This window comes from Coregonus clupeaformis, chromosome 1 (assembly GCF_020615455.1).
Source record: "Coregonus clupeaformis isolate EN_2021a chromosome 1, ASM2061545v1, whole genome shotgun sequence".
Lineage (NCBI taxonomy): Eukaryota > Metazoa > Chordata > Actinopteri > Salmoniformes > Salmonidae > Coregonus > Coregonus clupeaformis.
In genome coordinates this window covers 76,040,153-76,061,952 of record NC_059192.1, presented here as the reverse complement: position 1 = coordinate 76,061,952, position 21,800 = coordinate 76,040,153, and the positions used below count along the sequence as shown (strand labels likewise).

Genomic DNA, 21,800 nt, shown 5'->3' with positions numbered 1-21,800 from the left:
ACATAGAAAAAGAACAGAAACCCTGTCAACTGTCATAGAGAAAGAACATAAGCCCTGCCAACTGTCATAGAGAAAGAAACGAAACCCTGCCAACTGTCATAGAGAAAGAACAGAAACCCTTCCAACTGTCATAGCGAACGAACAGAAACCCTGCCAACTGTCATAGAAAAAGAACAGAAACCCTGCCAACTGTCATAGAGAATGAACAGAATCCCTGCCAACTGCCAACTGTCATAGAGAATGAACAGAAACCCTGCCAACTGTCATAGAGAAAGAACAGAAACCCTGCCAACTGTCATAGAGAAAGAAGAGAAACCCTGCCAACTGTCATAGAGAAAGAACAGAAACCCTGCCAACTGTCATAGAGAAAGAACAGAAACCCTGCCAACTGTCATAGAGAAAGAACAGAAACCCTGCCAACTGTCATAGAGACAGAACAGAAACCATGCCAACTGTCATAGAGAAAGAACAGTAACTCTGCCAACTGTCATAGAGAAAGAACAGAAACCCTGCCAACTGACAGAGAAAGAACAGAAAGCCTGCCAACTGTCATAGAGAAAGAACAGAAACAATGCCAACTGACATAGACAAAGAACAGAAACCCTGCCAACTGTCATAGAGAAAGAACAGAAACCCTGCCAACTGTCATAGAGAAAGAACAGTAACTCTGCCAACTGTCATAGAGAAAGAACAGAAACCCTGCCAACTGACAGAGAAAGAACAGAAAGCCTGCCAACTGTCATAGAGAAAGAACAGAAACCCTGCCAGCTGTCATAGAGAAAGAACAGAAACCCTGCCCACTGTCATAGAGAAAGAACAAAAACCATTTCAACTGACATAGAGAAAGAACAGAAACCCTGCCAATTGACATAGAGAAAGAACAGAAACCCTGTCAACTGTCATAGAGAAAGAACAGAAACCCTGCCAACTGTCATAAAGAATGAACAGAAACCCTGCCAACTGTCATAGAGAAAGAACAGAAACCCTGCCAACTGTCATAGAGAAAGAACAGAATCCCTGCCAACTGTCATAGCGAACGAACAGAAACTCTGCCAACTTTCATAGAGAAAAGAACAGAAACCCTGCCAACTGTCATAGAGAAAGAACAGAAACCCTGTCAACTGTCATAGAGAAAGAACATAAGCCCTGCCAACTGTCATAGAGAAAGAACAGAAACCCTGCCAACTGTCATAGAGAAAGAACAGAAACCCTGCCAACTGTCATAGAGAAAGAACAGAAACCCTGCCAACTGTCATAGAGAAAGAACAGAAACCCTGCCAACTGTCACAGAGAAAGAACAGAAACCCTGCCAACTGTCATAGAGAAAGAACAGAAACCCTGCCAACTGTCATAGAGAAAGAACAGAAACCCTGCCAACTGTCATAGAGAAAGAACAGAAACCCTGCCAACTGTCATAGAGAAAGAACAGAAACCCTGCCAACTGTCATAGAGAAAGAACAGAAACCCTTTCAACTGTCATAGAGAAAGAACAGAAACCCTGCCAACTGTCATAGAGAAAGAACAGAAACCCTGCCAACTGTCATAGAGAAAGAACAGAAACCCTGCCAACTGTCATAGAGAAAGAACAGAAACACTGCCAACTGTCATAGAGAAAGAACAGAAACCCTGCCAACTGTCATAGAGAAAGAACAGAAACCCTGCCAACTGTCATAGAGAAAGAACAGAAACCCTGCCAACTGTCATAGAGAAAGAACAGAAACCCTGCCAACTGTCATAGAGAAAGAAGATAAACCCTTTCAACTGTCATAGAGAAAGAACAGAAACCCTGCCAACTGTCATAGACAAAGAACAGAAACCCTGCCATCTGTCATTGAGAAAGAACAGAAACCCTGCCAACTGTCATATAGAAAGAACAGAAACCCTGCCATCTGTCACAGAGAAAGAACAGAAACCCTGCCAACTGTCATAGAGAAAGAACAGTAACCCTGCCAACTGTCATAGAGAAAGAAGAGAAACCCTGCCAACTGACAGAGAAAGAACAGAAAGCCTGCCAACTGTTATAGAGAAAGAACAGAAAGCCTGCCAACTGTCATAGAGAAAGAACAGAAACCCTGCCCACTGTCATAGAGAAAGAACAAAAACCATTTCAACTGACATAGAGAAAGAACAGAAACCCTGCCAATTGACATAGAGAAAGAACAGAAACCCTGTCAACTGTCATAGAGAAAGAACAGAAACCCTGCCAACTGTCATAGAGAAAGAACAGAAACCCTGCCAACTGTCATAGAGAAAGAACAGAAACCCTGCCAACTGTCATAGAGAAAGAACAGAAACCCTGCCAACTGTCATAGCGAAAGAACAGAAACTCTGCCAACTTTCATAGAGAAAAGAACAGAAACCCTGCCAACTGTCATAGAGAAAGAACAGAAACCCTGCCAACTGTCATAGAGAAAGAACAGAAACCCTGCCAACTGTCATAGAGAAAGAACAGAAACCCTGCCAACTGTCATAGAGAAAGAACAGAAACCCTGCCAACTGTCATAGAGAAAGAACAGAAACCCTGCCAACTGTCATAGAGAAAGAACAGAAACCCTGCCAACTGTCATAGAGAATGAACAGAATCCCTGCCAACTGCCAACTGTCATAGAGAATGAACAGAAACCCTGCCAACTGTCATAGAGAAAGAACAGAAACCCTGCCAACTGTCATAGAGAAAGAAGAGAAACCCTGCCAACTGTCATAGAGAAAGAACAGAAACCCTGCCAACTGACATAGAGAAAGAACAGAAACCCTGCCAACTGTCATTGAGAAAGAACAGAAACCCTGCCAACTGTCATAGAGACAGAACAGAAACCATGCCAACTGTCATAGAGAAAGAACAGTAACTCTGCCAACTGTCATAGAGAAAGAACAGAAACCCTGCCAACTGACAGAGAAAGAACAGTAACCCTGTCAACTGTCATAGAGAAAGAACAGAAACCCTGCCAGCTGTCATAGAGAAAGAACAGAAACCCTGCCCACTGTCATAGAGAAAGAACAAAAACCCTTTCAACTGACATAGAGAAAGAACAGAAACCCTGCCAACTGACATAGAAAAAGAACAGAAACCCTGCCAACTGTCATAGAGAAAGAACAGAAACCCTGCCAACTGTCATAGAGAAAGAACAGAAACCCTGCCAACTGTCATAGAGAAAGAACAGAAACCCTGCCAACTGTCATAGAGAAAGAACAGAAACCCTGCCAACTGTCATAGAGAAAAGAACAGAAACCCTGCCAACTGTCATAGAGAAAGAACAGAAACCCTGCCAACTGTCATAGAGAAAGAACAGAAACCCTGCCAACTGTCATAGAGAAAGAACAGAAACCCTGCCAACTGTCATAGAGAAAGAACAGAAACCCTGCCAACTGTCATAGAGAAAGAACAGAAACCCTGCCAACTGTCATAGAGAAAGAACAGAAACCCTGCCAACTGTCATAGAGAAAGAACAGAAACCCTGCCCAACTGTCATAGAGAAAGAACAAAAACCCTTTCAACTGACATAGAGAAAGAACAGAAACCCTGCCAACTGACATAGAAAAAGAACAGAAACCCTGCCAACTGTCATAGAGAAAGAACAGAAACCCTGCCAACTGTCATAGAGAAAGAACAGAAACCCTGCCAACTGTCATAGAGAAAGAACAGAAACCCTGCCAACTGTCATAGAGAAAGAACATAATCCCTGCCAACTGTCATAGAGAATGAACAGAAACCCTGCCAACTGTCATAGAGAAAGAACAGAAACCCTGCCAACTGTCATAGACAAATAACAGAAACCCTGCCAACTGTCATGGAGAAAGAACAGAAACCCTGCCAACTGACATAGAGAAAGAACAGAAACCCTGCCAACTGTCATAGAGAAAGAACAGAAACCCTGCCAACTGTCATAGAGAAAGAACAGAAACCCTGCCAACTGTCATAGAGAAAGAACAGAAACCCTGCCAACTGTCACAGAACAAGAACAGAAACCCTGCCAACTGTCATAGAGAAAGAACAGAAACCCTGCCAACTGAAAGAGAAAAAACAGAAAGCCTGCCAACTGTCATAGAGAATGAACATAAACCCTTTCAACTGACATAGAGAAAGAACAGAAACCCTGCCAACTGACATAGAGAAAGAACAGAAACCCTGCCAACTGTCATAGAGAAAGAACAAAAACCTTTTCAACTGACATAGAGAAAGAACAGAAACCCTGCCAACTGACATAGAAAAAGAACAGAAACCCTGCCAACTGTCATAGAGAAAGAACAGAAACCCTGCCAACTGACATAGAGAAAGAACAGAAACCCTGCCAACTGTCATAGAGAAAGAACAGAAACCCTGCCAACTGTCATAGAGAAAGAACAGAAGCCCTGCCAACTGTCAGAGAAAAAGAACAGAAACCCTGCCAACTGTCATAGAGAAAGAACAGAATCCCTGCCAACTGTCATAGAGAATGAACAGAAACCCTGCCAACTGTCATAAAGAAAGAACAGAAACCCTGCCAACTGTCATAGACAAATAACAGAAACCCTGCCAACTGTCATGGAGAAAGAACAGAAACCCTGCCAACTGACATAGAGAAAGAACAGAAACCCTGCCAACTGTCATAGAAAAAGAACAGAAACCCTGCCAACTGTCATAGAGAAAGAACAGAAACCCTGCCAACTGTCATAGAGAAAGAACAGAAACCCTGCCAACTGTCATAGAGAAAGAACAGAAACCCTGCCAACTGTCATAGAGAAAGAACAGAAACCCTGCCAACTGTCATAGAGAAAGAACAGAAACCCTGCCAACTGTCATAGAGAAAGAACATAAACCCTGCCAACTGTCATAGAGAAAGAACAGAAACCCTGCCAACTGTCATAGAGAAAGAACAGAAACCCTGCCAACTGTCATAGAGAAAGAACAGAAACCCTGCCAACTGACATAGAGAAAGAACAGAAACCCTGCCAACTGTCATAGAGAAAGAACAGAAACCCTGCCAACTGTCATAGAGAAAGAACAGAAACCCTGCCAACTGTCATAGAGAAAGAACAGAATCCCTGCCAACTGCTCATAGAGAAAGAACAGAAACCCTGCCAACTGTCATAGAGAAAGAACAGAAACCCTGCCAACTGTCATAGAGAAAGAACAGAAACCCTGCCAACTGTCATAGAGAAAGAACAGAAACCCTGCCAACTGTCATAGAGAAAGAACAGAAACCCTGCCAACTGTCATAGAGAAAGAACAGAAACCCTGCCAACTGTCATAGAGAAAGAACAGAAACCCTGCCAACTGTCATAGAGAAAGAACAGAAACCCTGCCAACTGTCATAGAGAAAGAACAGAAACCCTGCCAACTGTCATAGAGAAAGAACAGAAACCCTGCCAACTGTCATAGAGAAAGAACAGAAACCCTGCCAACTGTCATAGAGAAAGAACAGAAACCCTGCCAACTGTCATAGAGAAAGAAACAGAAACCCCTGCCAACTGTCATAGAGAAAGAACAGAAACCCTTCCAACTGACATAGCGAAAGAACAGAAACCCTGCCAACTGACATAGAGAAAAGAACAGAAACCCTACCAACTGTCATAGAGAAAGAACAGAAACCCTTCCAACTGTCATAGAGAAAGAACAGAAACCCTGCCAACTGACATAGAGAAAGAACAGAAACCCTGCCAACTGTCATAGAAAGAACAGAAACCCTGCCAACTGTCATAGAGAAAGAACAGAATCCCCTACCAACTGCCAACTGTCATAGAGAAAGAACAGAAACCCTGCCAACTGTCATAGAGAAAGAACAGAAACCCTTCCAACTGTCATAGCGAAAGAACAGAAACTCTGCCAACTGTCATAGAGAAAAGAACAGAAACCCTGCCAACAAGAGGAACACCTACGTGAGAATGCTATTCATTGACTACAGCTCAGCATTCAACACCATAGTGCCCTCTAAGCTCATCACTAAGCTAAGGATCCTGGGACTAAACACCTCCCTCTGCAACTGGATCCTGGACTTCCTGACGGGCCGCCCCCAGGTGGTAAGGGTAGGTAACAACACATCTGCCACACTGATCCTCAACACGGGGGCCCCTCAGGGGTGCGTGCTCAGTCCCCTCCTGTACTCTCTGTTCACCCATGACTGCATGGCCAGGCACGACTCCAACACCATCATTAAGTTTGCCGACGACACAACAGTGGTAGGCCTGATCACCGACAACGATGAGACAGCCTATAGGGAGGAGGTCAGAGATCTGGCCGTGTGGTGCCAGGACAACAACCTCTCCCTCAACGTGACCAAGACAAAGGAGATGATTGTGGACTACAGGAAAAAAAAGAGGACTGAGCACGCCCCCATTCTCATCGACGGGGCTGTAGTGGAACAGGTTGAGAGCTTCAAGTTCCTTGGTGTCCACATCACCAACGAACTATCATGGTCCAAACACACCAAGACAGTCGTGAAGAGGGCACGACAAAGCCTATTCCCCCTCAGGAGACTAAAAAGATTTGGCATGGGTCCTCAGATCCTCAATTTTTTTTACAGCTGCACCATCGAGAGCATCCTGACTGGTTGCATCACCGCCTCGTATGGCAACTGCTTGGCCTCTGACCGCAAGGCACTACAGAGGGTAGTGCGTACGGCCCAGTACATCACTGGGGCAAAGCTCCCCTGCCATCCAGGACCTCTATACCAGGCGGTGTCAGAGGAAGGCCCTCAAAATTGTCAAAGACTCCAGCCACCCTAGTCATAGACTGTTCTCTCTGCTACCGCACGGCAAGCGGTACCGGAGTGCCAAGTCTAGGTCCAAAAGACTTCTCAACAGCTTCTACCCCCAAGCCATAAGACTCCTGAACAGCTAATCATGGCTACCCGGACTATTTGCACTGCCCCCCACCCCATCCTTTTACGCTGCTGCTACTCTGTTAAGTATTTATGCATAGTCACTTTAACTTTACCCACATGTACATATTACCTCAACTACCTCAACTAGCCGGTGCCCCCGCACATTGACTCTGCAACGGTACCCCCCTGTATATATAGCCTCCCTACTGTAACTTTATTTTACTGTATATATAGCCTCCCTACTGTCACTTTATTTTACTTCTGCTCTTTTTTTCTCAACACTTTTTTTGTTGTTGTTTTAGTCTTACTTTTTTTGTTTAAAATAAATGCACTGTTGGTTAAGGGCTGTAAGTAAGCATTTCACTGTAATGTCTGCACCTGTTGTATTCGGCGCATGTGACCAATGAAATTTGATTTGATTTGATTTGTCATAGACAAATAACAATCCCTGCCAACTGTCATAGAGAAAGAACAGAAACCCTGCCAACTGACATAGAGAAAGAACAGAAACCCTGCCAACTGACATAGAGAAAGAACAGAAACCCTGCCAACTGTCATAGAGAAAGAACAGAAACCTTGCCAACTGTCATAGACAAATAACAGAAACCCTGCCAACTGTCATAGAGAAAGAACAGAAACCCTGCCAACTGACACAGAGAAAGAACAGAAACCCTGCCAACTGACATAGAGAAAGAACAGAAACCCTGCCAACTGTCAAAGAGAAAGAACAGAAACCCTGCCAACTGTCACAGAACAAGAACAGAAACCCTGCCAACTGACATCCCTATTTTATTTAGCTCCATCCTTCCCTCTTCTCTACCGTTCTCTTCTCTTTCTCGGTTAACCCCTTCTCTCTCTCTCCACCTGAAACGTTTTGTCTTTCCAAATCATTTCCTGTCACGTGGTTCTCAACCACTCATTCTTTCTTCTTCACCACTTCTCTCTCCCCCTCCCTATTTCTCAATTCTCGCAAAATTCTCAAACTTTTCTACCCCCCTCCTCCCCACAGGCTGCCCAGCAGATCATCGAGCTCCAGGAGGCTTCCCAGATCAACGCGGGCTCCAGCCAGCCAACCTGGGCCGTAACACCAGCCTCCACGACATAAAGACTGTGGTGAAGACCTGGAGGACCTCTCCCACTGGAGGCAGCACCACTACCAAGGTAGGACACACAGAAACACACACTAACCCGTTTGGCACTAACTTTTTTTGACTCATTTCATACACTGTGTCTACTGTTTATTATCTATAACTTAATATTTACATACAGTGGCTTGCGAAAGTATTCACCCCCCTTGGCATTTTTCCTATTTTGTTGCCTTACAACCTGGAATTAAAATTGATTTTTGGGGGGTTGTATCATTTGATTTACACAACATGCCTACCACTTTGAAGATGCAAAATATTTTTTGGGGGTGAAACAAACAAGAAATAAGACAAAAACAGAAAACTTGAGCGTGCATAACTATCCACCCCCCCAAAGTCAATACTTTGTAGAGCCACCTTTTGCAGCAATTACAGCTGCAAGTCTCTTGGGGTATGTCTCTGTAAGCTTGGCACATCTAGCCACTGGAATTTTTGCCCATTCTTCAAGGCAAAACTACTCCAGCTCCTTCAAGTTGGATGGGTTCTGCTGGTGTACAGGAATCTTTAAGTCATACCACAGACGATACATTGGAGATAATATAAGGCAAGTACTGGAAACAATAGAACACTATAAAAATCTGGGAAACCAGGCCTACTATTCATAGCAGACTTTGAAAAGGCTTTTGATAAAGTACGACTGGGGTTTATATATAAATGCCTGGAGCATTTCATGTATAGTAACCCTAGGTGTAAAATAGTAAATAATGGCTATTTCTCAGAAAGTTTTAAACTGTCAAGAGGAGTGAAAGAAGTTTGTCCACTATCGGCATAACTATTTATTATGGCCATTGAGATGTTAGCTATTAAAATCAGATCCAACAATAATATCAAGGGATTAGAAATCCAGGGCTTAAAAACAAAGGTGTCATTGTATGCTGATGATTCATGTTTTCTTTTAAATCCACAACTTGAATCCCTCCACAGCCTCATAGAGGATCTAGATACATTTTCTAACCTCTCTGGATTATAACCAAATTATGATAAATGTACTATCTTAAGTATTGGATCACTAAACAATACAATTTTTACATTACCATATAGTTTACCAATAAAATGGTCTGATGGTGATGTGGATATACTCGGAATACATATCCCAAATTAAATAAATGATCTCACTCCAATACATTTTAATAGAAAGTTAGCAAAAATAGATAAGATCTTGCTACCATGGAAAGGTAAATTCCTGTCAATTTGTGGAAAAATCACCCTGATTAACTCTTTAGTATTATTCCAGTTTACCTATTTTCTTATGGTCTTGCTTAGCAAACAGTTTTTTTAATTATATGAGAAAAAAATATTCCATTTTATTTGGAACGGCAAGCCAGACAAAATTAAACGGGTCAATTAACATAATACAGTGGGGAAAAAAAGTATTTAGTCAGCCACCAATTGTGCAAGTTCTCCCACTTAAAAAGATGAGAGAGGCCTATAATTTTCTTCATAGGTACACGTCAACTATGACAGACAAATTGAGGGGAAAAAAATCCAGAAAATCACATTGTAGGATTTTTAATGAATTTATTTGCAAATTATGGTGGAAAATAAGTATTTGGTCACCTACAAAAAAGCAAGATTTCTGGATCTCACAGACCTGTAACTTCTTCTTTAAGAGGCTCCTCTGTCCTCCACTCGTTACCTGTATTAATGGCACCTGTTTGAACTTGTTATCAGTATAAAAGACACCTGTCCACAACCTCAAACAGTCACACTCCAAACTCCACTATGGCCAAGACCAAAGAGCTGTCAAAGGACACCAGAAACAAAATTGTAGACCTGCACAAGGCTGGGAAGACTAAATCTGCAATAGGTAAGCAGCTTGGTTTGAAGAAATCAACTGTGGGAGCAATTATTAGGAAATGGAAGACATACAAGACCACTGATAATCTCCCTCGATCTGGGGCTCCACGCAAGATCTCACCCCGTGGGAGTCAAAATGATCACAAGAACGGTGAGCAAAAATCCCAGAACCACACGGGGGGACCTAGTGAATGACCTGCAGAGAGCTGGGACCAAAGTAACAAAGCCTACCATCAGTAACACACTACACCACCAGGGACTCAAATCCTGCAGTGCAAGACGTGTCCCCCTGCTTAAGCCAGTACATGTCCAGGCCCATCTGAAGTTTGCTAGAGTGCATTTGGATGATCCAGAAGAGGATTGGGAGAATGTCATATGGTCAGATGAAACAAAAATAGAAAATGTTGGTAAAAACTCAACTTGTCGTGTTTGGAGGACAAAGAATGGTGAGTTGCATCCAAAGAACACCATACCTACTGTGAAGCATGGGGGTGGAAACATCATGCTTTGGGGCTGTTTTTCTGCAAAGGGACCAGGACAACTGATCCGTGTAAAGGAAAGAATGAATGGGGCCATATATCATGAGATTTTGAGTGAAAACCTCCTTCCATCAGCAAGGGCATCGAAGATGAAACGTGGCTGGGTCTTTCAGCATGACAATGATCCCAAACACACTGCCCGGGCAACGAAGGAGTGGCTTCGTAAGAAGCATTTCAAGGTCCTGGAGTGGCCTAGCCAGTCTCCAGATCTCAACCCTATAGAAAATCTTTGGAGGGAGTTGAAAGTCCGTGTTGCCCAGCGACAGCCCCAAAACATCACTGCTCTAGAGGAGATCTGCATGGAGGAATGGGGCAAAATACCAGCAACAGTGTGTGAAAACCTTGTGAAGACTTACAGAAAACGTTTGACCTGTGTCATTGCCAATAAAGGGTATATACAGTGGGGAAAAAAAGTATTTAGTCAGCCACCAATTGTGCAAATTCTCCCACTTAAAAAGATGAGAGAGGCCTGTAACTTTCATCATAGGTACACGTCAACTATGACAGACAAAATGAGAAAAAAAAATCCAGAAAATCACATTGTAGGATTTTTAATGAATTTATTTGCAAATTATGGTGGAAAATAAGTATTTGGTCAATAACAAAAGTTTCTCAATACTTTGTTATATCAATCAATCAATCAATTTTATTTTATATAGCCCTTCTTACATCAGCTAATATCTCGAAGTGCTTTACAGAAACCCAGCCTAAAACCCCAAACAGCTAGTAATGCAGGTGTAGAAGCACGGTGGCTAGGAAAAACTCCCTAGAAAGGCCAAAACCTAGGAAGAAACCTAGAGAGGAACCAGGCTATGAGGGGTGGCCAGTCCTCTTCTGACTGTGCCGGGTGGAGATTATAACAGAACCATGCCAAGATGTTCAAAAATGTTCATAAGTGACAAGCATGGTCAAATAATAATCAGGAATAAATCTCAGTTGGCTTTTCATAGCCGATCATTAAGAGTTGAAAACAGCAGGTCTGGGACAGGTAGGGGTTCCATAACCGCAGGCAGAACAGTTGAAACTGGAATAGCAGCAAGGCCAGGCGGACTGGGGACAGCAAGGAGTCACCACGGCCGGTAGTCCCGACGTATGGTCCTAGGGCTCAGGTCTCTCAGTTGGCTTTTCATAGCCGATCATTAAGAGTTGAAAACAGCAGGTCTGGGACAGGTAGGGGTTTCGTAACCGCAGGCAGAACAGTTGAAACTGGAATAGCAGCAAGGCCAGGCGGACTGGGGACAGCAAGGTGTCAGCATGCCCGGTAGTCCTGACGTATGGTCCTAGGGCTCAGGTTCTCAGAGAGAAAGAGAGAACGAGAGAATTAGAGAGAGCATACTTAAATTCACACAGGACACTGGATAAGACAGGAGAAGTACTCCAGGTATAACCAACTAACCCCAGCCCCCGACACATAAACTACTGCAGCATAAATACTGGAGGCTGAGACAGGAGCGGTCCGGAGACACTGTGGCCCCATCCGAAGAAACCCCGGACAGGGCCAAACAGGAAGGATATAACCCCACCCACTCTGCCAAAGCACAGCCCCCGCACCACCAGAGGGATATCCTCAACCACCAACTTACAATCCTGAGACAAGGCCGAGTATAGCCCACAGAGGTCTCCACCACAGCACAAACCAAAGGGGGGCGCCAACCCAGACAGGAAGATCACGTCAGTAACTCAACCCACTCAAGTGACGCACCCCTCCTAGGGACGGCATGAAAGAGCACCAGCAAGCCAGTGACTCAGCCCCTGTAACAGGGTTAGAGGCAGAGAACCCCAGTGGAGAGAGGGGAACCGGCCTGGCAGAGACAGCAAGGGCTGTTCGTTGCTCCAGAGCCTTTCCGTTCACCTTCACACTCCTGGGCCAGACTACACTCAATCATATGACCTACTGAAGAGATAAGTCTTCAGTAAAGACTTAAAGGTTGAGACCGAGTCTGCGTCTCTCACATGGGTAGGCAAACTGTTCCATAAAAATGGAGATCTATAGGAGAAAGCCCTGCCTCCCGCTGTTTGCTTAGAAATTCTAGGGACAATTAGGAGGCCTGCGTCTTGTGACCGTAGCGTACGTATTGGTATGTACGGCAGGACCAACTCGGAAAGATAGGTAGGAGCAAGCCCATGTAACGCTTTATAGGTTAACAGTAAAACCTTGAAATCAGCCCTTGCCTTAACAGGAAGCCAGTGTAGGGAAGCTAGCACTGGAGTAATATGATCAAATTTCTTGGTTCTAGTCAGGATTCTAGCAGCTGTATTTAGCACTAACTGAAGTTTATTTAGTGCTTTATCCGGGTAGCCGGAAAGTAGAGCATTGCAGTAGTCTAACCTAGAAGTAACAAATGCATGGATTAATTTTTCTGCATCATTTTTGGACAGAAAATTTCTGATTTTTGCAATGTTACGTAGATGGAAAAAAGCTGTCCTTGAAACAGTCTTGATATGTTCGTCAAAAGAGAGATCAGGGTCAAGAGTAACGCCGAGGTCCTTCACAGTTTTATTTGAGACGACTTTACAACCATCAAGATGAATTGTCAGATTTAACAGAAGATCTCTTTGTTTCTTGGGACCTAGAACAAGCATCTCTGTTTTGTCCGAGTTTAAAAGTAGAAAGTTTTCAGCCATCCACTTCCTTATGTCTGAAACACAGGCTTCTAGCGAGGGCAATTTTGGGGGCTTCACCATGTTTCATTGAAATGTACAGCTGTGTGTCATCCGCATAGCAGTGAAAGTTAACATTATGTTTTCGAATAACATCCCCAAGAGGTAAAATATATAGTGAAAACAATAGTGGTCCTAAAACGGAACCTTGAGGAACACCGAAATGTACAGTTGATTTGTCGGAGGACAGACCATTCACAGAGACAAACTGATATCTTTCCGACAGGTAAGATCTAAACCAGGCCAGAACTTGTCCGTGTAGACCAATTTGGGTTTCCAGTCTCTCCAAAAGAATGTGGTGATCGATAGTGTCAAAGGCAGCACTAAGGTCTAGTAGCACGAGGACAGATGCAGAGCCTCGGTCTGACGCCATTAAAAGGTCATTTACCACCTTCACAAGTGCAGTCTCAGTGCTATGATGGGGTCTAAAACCAGACTGAAGCATTTCGTATACATTGTTTGTCTTCAGAAAGGCAGTGAGTTGCTGCGCAACAGCTTTTTCTAAAATTTTTGAGAGGAATGGAAGATTCGATATAGGCCGATAGTTTTTATATTTTCCGGGTCAAGGTTTGGCTTTTTCAAGAGAGGCTTTATCACTGCCACTTTTAGTGAGTTTGGTACACATCCGGTGGATAGAGAGCTGTTTATTATGTTCAACATAGGAGGGCCAAGCACAGGAAGCAGCTCCTTCAGCAGTTTAGTAGGAATAGGATCCAGTATGCAGCTTGAAGGTTTAGAGGCCATGATTATTTTCATAATTGTGTCAAGAGATATAGTACTAAAACACTTAAGTGTCTCTCCCGATCCCAGGCCCTCGCAGATCTAGGCAGATCCAGGACAGCTAAGCCCTGGAGGAATACGCAGATTCAAAGAGGAGTCCGTAATTTGCTTTCTAATGGTCATGATCTTTTCCTCAAAGAAGTTCATGAATTTATTACTGCTGAAGTGAAAGCCATCCTCTCTTGGGGAATGCTGCTTTTTAGTTAGCTTTGCAACAGTATCAAAAAGAAATTTTGGATTGTTCTTATTTTCCTCGATTAAGTTGGAAAAGTAGGATGATCGAGCAGCAGTGAGGGCTCTTCGGTACTGCACGGTACTGTCTTTCCAAGCTAGTCGGAAGACTTCCAGTTTGGAGTGGCGCCATTTCCGTTCAATTTCCTGGAAGCTTGCTTCAAAGCTCGGGTATTTTCTGTATACCAGGGAGCTAGTTTCTTATGACAAATGTTTTTCGTTTTTAGGGGTGCAACTGCATCTAGGGTATTGCGCAAGGTTAAATTGAGTTCCTCAGTTAAGTGGTTAACTGATTTTTGTCCTCTGACGTCCTTGGGTAGGCAGAAGGAGTCTGGAAGGGCATCAAGGAATTTTTGTGTTGTCTGAGAATTTATAGCACGACTTTTGATGCTCCTTGGTTGGGGTCTGAGCAGATTATTTGTTGCGATTGCAAAGCGTAATAAAATGGTGGTCCGATAGTCCAGGATTTTGTGGAAAAACATTAAGATCTACAACATTTATTCCATGGGACAAAACTAGGTCCAGAGTATGACTGTGGCAGTGAGTAGGTCCAGAGACATGTTGGACAAAACCCACTGAGTCGATGATGGCTCCGAAAGACTTTTGGAGTGGGTCTGTGGACTTCTCCATGTGAATATTAAAATCACCAAAAAATTAGAATATGATCTGCTATGACTACAAGGTCTGATAGGAATTCAGGAAACTCAGAGAGGAACGCTGTATATGGCCCAGGAGGCCTGTAAACAGTAGCTATAAAAAGTGATTGAGTAGGCTGCATAGATTTCATGACTAGAAGCTCAAAAGGCGAAAACGCCATTTTTTTTTGTAAATTGAAATTTGCTATCGTAAATGTTAGCAACACCTCCGCCTTTGCGGGATGCATGGGGAATATGGTCACTAGTGTAACCAGGAGGTGAGGCCTCATTTAACACAGCAAATTCATCAGGCTTAAGCCATGTTTCAGTCAGGCCAATCACATCAAGATTATGATCATTGATTAGTTCATTGACTATGACTGCCTTTGAAGTGAGGGATCTAACATTAAGTAACCCTATTTTGAGATGTGAGGTATCACGATCTCTTTCAATAATGGCAGGAATGGAGGAGGTCTTTATCCTAATAAGATTGCTAAGGTGAACACCGCCATGTTTAGTTTTGCCCAACCTAGGTCGAGGCACAGACACAGTCTCAATGGGTATGGCTGAGCTGACTACACTGACTGTGCTATTGGCAGACTCCACTAAGCTGGCAGGTTGGCTAACAGCCTGCTGCCTGGCCTGCACCCTATTTCACTGTGGGGCTAGAGGAGTTAGAGCCCTATCTATGTTGGTAGATAAGATGAGAGCACCCCTCCAGCTAGGATGGAGTCCGTCCCTCATCAGCAGGTCAGGCTTGGTCCTGTTTGTGGGTGAGTCCCAGAAAGAGGGCCAATTATCTACAAATTCTATCTTTTGGGAGGGGCAGAAAACAGTTTTCAACCAGCGATTGAGTGCTGAGACTCTGCTGTAGAGCTCGTCACTCCCCCTAACTGGGAGGGGGCCAGAGACAATTACTCGATGCCGACACATCTTTCTAGCTAGTTTACACGCTGAAGCTATGTTGCACTTGGTGACCTCTGACTGTTTCATCCTATATACCCTTTATTGGCAATGACACAGGTCAAATGTTTTCTGTAAGTCTTCACAAGGTTTTCACACACTGTTGCTGGTATTTTGCCCCATTCCTCCATGCAGATCTCCTCTAGAGCAGTGATGTTTTGGGGCTGTCGCTGGGCAACACGGACTTTCAACTCCCTCCAAAGATTTTCTATAGGGTTGAGATCTGGAGACTGGCTAGGCCACTCCAGGACCTTGAAATGCTTCTTACGAAGCCACTCCTTCGTTGCCCGGGCAGTGTGTTTGGGATCATTGTCATGCTGAAAGACCCAGCCACGTTTCATCTTCGATGCCCTTGCTGATGGAAGGAGGTTTTCACTCAAAATCTCATGATATATGGCCCCATTCATTCTTTCCTTTACACGGATCAGTTGTCCTGGTCCCTTTGCAGAAAAACAGCCCCAAAGCATGATGTTTCCACCCCCATGCTTCACAGTAGGTATGGTGTTCTTTGGATGCAACTCAGTATTCTTTGTCCTCCAAACACGACAAGTTGAGTTTTTACCAACATTTTCTATTTTTGTTTCATCTGACCATATGACATTCTCCCAATCCTCTTCTGGATCATCCAAATGCACTCTAGCAAACTTCAGACGGGCCTGGACATGTACTGGCTTAAGCAGGGGGACACGTCTTGCACTGCAGGATTTGAGTCCCTGGCGGCGTAGTGTGTTACTGATGGTAGGCTTTGTTACTTTGGTCCCAGCTCTCTGCAGGTCATTCACTAGGTCCCCCCGTGTGGTTCTGGGATTTTTGCTCACCGTTCTTGTGATCATTTTGACCCCACGGGGTGAGATCTTGCGTGGAGCCCCAGATCGGGGAGATTATCAGTGGTCTTGTATGTCTTCCATTTCCTAATAATTGCTCCCACAGTTGATTTCTTCAAACCAAGCTGCTTACCTATTGCAGATTCAGTCTTCCCAGCCTGGTGCAGGTCTACAATTTTGTTTCTGGTGTCCTTTGACAGCTCTTTGGTCTTGGCCATAGTGGAGTTTGGAGTGTGACTGTTTGAGGTTGTGGACAGGTGTCTTTTATACTGATAACAAGTTCAAACAGGTGCCATTAATACAGGTAACGAGTGGAGGACAGAGGAGCTTCTTAAAGAAGAAGTTACAGGTCTGTGAGATCCAGAAATCTTGCTTGTTTGTAGGTGACCAAATACTTATTTTCCACCGTAATTTGCAAATAAATTCATAAAAAATCCTACAATGTGATTTTCTGGATTTTTTTCCCTCAATTTGTCTGTCATAGTTGACGTGTACCTATGATGAAAATTACAGGCCTCTCTCATCTTTTTAAGTGGGAGAATTTGCACAATTGGTGGCAGACTAAATACTTTTTTCCCCCACTGTACATATGAATTCGGAGGACAGAAATTATTAAATATGAAAGCATTAGAAGGGGGAAAAAGTAAGGGACTTGTCTGTCGGCCCTGCATTAAAGAACACTCCTCTTTCTATTCCGGTTAGAGCCAGTTTGCGCTGTTCTGTGAAGGGAGTAGTACACAGCGTTGTACGAGATCTTCAGTTTCTTGGCAATTTCTCGCATGGAATAGCCTTCATTTCTCAGAACAAGAATAGACTGACAAGTTTCAAAAGAAAGTTATTTTTTTCATTTTGAGCCTGTAATCAAACCCACAATTGCTGATGCTCCAGACACTCAACTAGTCTCAGGAAGGGCAGTTGTATTGCTTCTTTAATCAGCACGACAGTTTTCAGCTGATAACATAATTGCAAAAGGGTTTTCAAATGATCAATTAGCCTTTTAAAAGGATAAACTTGGATTAGCAAACACAACGTGCCATTGGAACACAGGACTGATGGTTGCTGATAATGGGCCTCTGTACACCTATGTAGATATTCCATTAAAAATCAGCCGTTTACAGCTACAATAGCCATTTACAACATTAACAATGTCTACACTGTATTTCTGATCAATTTTATGTTATTTTAATGGACAAAAAAATTGCTTTTCTTTCGAAAACAAGGACATTTCTAAGTGACCCCAAACTTTTGAACGGTAGTGTAAAAGTGTATGTATATGTATTTATGTGTATGTATGGGTATGTGTGTGTATGTATATATATATATATATACAGTTGAAGTCGGAAGTTTACATACACTTAGGTTGAAGTCATTAAAACTCGTTTTTCAACCACTCCACAAATTTCTTGTTAACAAACTATAGTTTTGGCAAGTTGGTTAGGACATCTACTTTGTGCATGACACAAGTAAATAGATGGCATCATGAGGAAGGAAAATTATGTGGATATATTGAAGCAACATCTTAAGACATCAGTCAGAAACTTAAAGCTTGGTCGCAAATTAGTCTTCCAAATGGACAATGATCCCAAGCATACTTCCAAAGTTGTGGCAAAATGGCTTAAGGACAACAAAGTCAAGGTATTGGAGTGGCCATCACAAAGCCCTGACCTCAATCCTATAGCAAATTTGTGGGCAGAACTGAAAAAGTGTGTGCGAGCAAGGAGGCCTACAAACCTGACTCAGTTACACCAGCTCTGTCAGGAGGAATTGGCCAAAATTCACCCAACTTATTGTGGGAAGCTTGTGAAAGGCTAGCCGAAACGTTTGACCCAAGTAAATTTTTTTAAAGGTAATGCTACCAAATACTAATTGAGTGTATGTAAACTTCTGACCCACTGGGAATGTGATGAAAGAAATAAAAGCTGAAAGAAATCATTCTCTCTACTATTATTCTGACATTTCACATTCTTAAAATAAAGTGGTGATCCTAAATGACTTAAGACAGGGACGTTTTACTAGCATTAAACGTCAGGAATTGTGAAAAACTGAGTTGAAATGTATTTGGCTAAGGTGTATGTAAACTTCTGACTTCAACTGTGTATATATATATATATACAGTGAGGGAAAAAAGTATTTGATCCCCTGCTGATTTTGTACGTTTGCCCACTGACAAATACATTATCAGTCTATAATTTTAATGGTAGGTTTATTTGAACAGTGAGAGACAGAATAATAACAAAAAAATCCAAAAAAACGCATGTCAAAAATGTTATAAATTGATTTGCATTTTAATGAGGGAAATAAGTATTTGACCCCCTCTCAATCAGAAAGATTTCTGGCTCCTAGGCGTCTTTTATACAGGTAACGAGTTGAGATTAGGAGCACACTCTTAAAGGGAGTGCTCTAATCTTAGATTGTTACCTGTATAAAAGACACCTGTCCACAGAAGCAATCAATCAATCAGATTCCAAACTCTCCACCATGGCCAAGACCAAAGAGCTCTCCAAGGATGTCAGGGACAAGATTGTAGACCTACACAAGGCTGGAATGGGCTACAAGACCATCGCCAAGCAGCTTGGTGAGAAGGTGACAACAGTTGGTGCGATTATTTGCAAATGGAAGAAACACAACAGAACTGTCAATCTCCCTTGGCCTGGGGCTCCATGCAAGATCTCACCTCGTGGAGTTGCAATGATCATGAGAACGGTGAGGAATCAGCCCAGAACTACACGGGAGGATCTTGTCAATGATCTCAAGGCAGCTGGGACTATAGTCACCAAGAAAACAATTGGTAACACACTACACCGTGAAGGACTGAAATCCTGCAGCGCCCGCAAGGTCCCCCTGCTCAAGAAAGCACATATACAGTGGGGAGAACAAGTATTTGATACACTGCTGATTTTGCAGGTTTTCCTACTTACAAAGCATGTAGAGGTCTGTCATTTTTATCATAGGTACACTTCAACTGTGAGAGACGGAATCTAAAACAAAAATCCAGAAAATCACATTGTATGATTTTTAGGTAATAATTTGCATTTTATTGCATGACATAAGGATTTGATACATCAGAAAAGCAGAACTTAATATTTGGTACAGAAACCTTTGTTTGCAATTACAGAGATAATACGTTTCCTGTAGGTCTTGACCAGGTTTGCACACACTGCAGCAGGGATTTTGGCCCACTCCTCCATACAGACCTTCTCCAGATCCTTCAGGTTTCGGGGCTGTCGCTGGGCAATATGGACTTTCAGCTCCCTCCAAAGATTTTCTATTGGGTTCAGGTCTGGAGACTGGCTAGGCCACTCCAGGACCTTGAGATGCTTCTTACGGAGCCACTCCATAGTTGCCCTGGCTGTGTGTTTTGGGTCGTTGTCATGCTGGAAGACCCAGCCACGACCCATCTTCAATGCTCTTACTGAGGGAAGGAGTTTGTTGGCCAAGATCTCGCGATACATGGCCTCATCCATCCTCCCCTAAATACGGTGCAGTCATCCTGTCCCCTTTGCATAAAAGCATCCCCAAAGAATGATGTTTCCACCTCCATGCTTCACGGTTGGGATGGTGTTCTTGGGGTTGTACTCATCCTTCTTCTTCCTCCAAACACGGCGAGTGGAGTTTAGACCAAAAAGCTCTATTTTTGTCTCATCAGACCACATGACCTTCTCCCATTCCTCCTCTGGATCATACAGATGGTCATTGGCAAACTTCAGACGGGCCTGGACATGCACTGCCTTGAGCAGGGGGACCTTGCGTGCACTGCAGGATTTTAATCCATGACGGGGTAGTGTGTTACTAATGTTTTTCTTTGAGACTGTGGTCCCAGCTCTCTTCAGGTCATGGACCAGGTCCTGCCGTGTAGTTCTGGGCTGATCCCTCACCTTCCTTATGATCATTGATGCCCCACGAGGTGAGATCTTGCATGGAGTCCCAGACCGAGGGTGATTGACCGTCATCTTGAACTTCTTCCATTTTCTAATAATTGCGCCAACAGTTGTTGCCTTCTCACCAAGCTGCTTGCCTATTGTCCTGTAGCCCATCCCAGCCTTGTGCAGGTCTACAATTTTATCCCTGATGTCCTTACACAGCTCTCTGGTCTTGGCCATTGTGGAGAGGTTGGAGTCTGTTTGATTGAGTGTGTGGACAGGTGTCTTTTATACAGGTAATGAGTTCAAACAGGTGCAGTTAATACAGGTACTAAGTGGAGAACAGGAGGGCTTCTTAAAGAAAAACTAACAGGTCTGTGAGAGCCGGAATTCTTACTGGTTGGTAGGTGATCAAATACTTATGTCATACAATAAAATACAAATTAATTACCTAAAATCATACAATGTGATTTTCTGGATTTTTGTTTTAGATTCCGTCTCTCACAGTTGAAGTGTACCTATGATAAAAATTACAGACCTCTACATGCTTTGTAAGTAGGAAAACCTGCAAAATCGGCAGTGTATCAAATACTTGTTCTCCCCACTGTACATGCCCGTCTGAAGTTTGCCAATGAACATCTGAATGATTCAGAGGAGAACTGGGTGAAAGTGTTGTGGTCAGATGAGACCAAAATGGAGCTCTTTGGCATCAACTCAACTCGCCGTGTTTGGAGGAGGAGGGATGCTGCCTATGACCCCAAGAACACCATCCCCACCGTCAAACATGGAGGTGGAAACATTATGCTAAGGGGTTGTTTTTCTGCTAAGGGGACAGGACAACTTCACCACATCAAAGGGACGATGAACGGGGCCATGTACCATCAAATCTTGGGTGAGAACCTCCTTCCCTCAGCCAGGGCATTGAAAATGGGTCAGGGATGGGTATTCCAGCATGACAATGACCCAAAACACACGGCCAAGGCAACAAAGGAGTGGCTCAAGAAGAAGCACATTAAGGTCCTGGAGTGGCCTAGCCAGTCCCCAGACCTTAATCCTATAGAAAATCTGTGGAGGGAGCTGAAGGTTCGAGTTGCCAAACGTCAGCCTCGAAACCTTAATGACTTGGAGAAGATCAGAGTGGGACAAAATCCCTCCAGAGATGTGTGTAAACCTGGTGGCCAACTACAAGAAACGTCTGACCTCTGTGATTGCCAACAAGGGTTTTGCCACCAAGTACTAAGTCATGTTTTGCAGAGGGCTAAAATACTTATTTCCCTCATTAAAATGCAAATCAATTTATAACTTTTTTGACATGCGTTTTTCTGGATTTTTTTTTGTTATTCTGTCTCTCACTGTTCAAATAAACCTACCATTTAAATTATAGACTGATCATTTCTTTGTTAGTGGGCAAACGTACAAAATCAGCAGGGGATCAAATACTTTTTTCCCTCACTGTATGTATGTATGTATGTATGTATGTATGTATGTATGTATGTATGTATGTATGTATGTATGTATATATATATATATATATATATATATATATATACAGTTGATGTCGAAGT

The 21,800-nt window shown here is 43.2% G+C and overlaps 1 pseudogene; it reads left to right on the top strand.

The window, feature by feature from the left end:
- LOC121569544 overlaps positions 1-21,800 on the top strand; it is a 246,071-nt pseudogene that overhangs the window by 147,154 nt on the left and 77,117 nt on the right.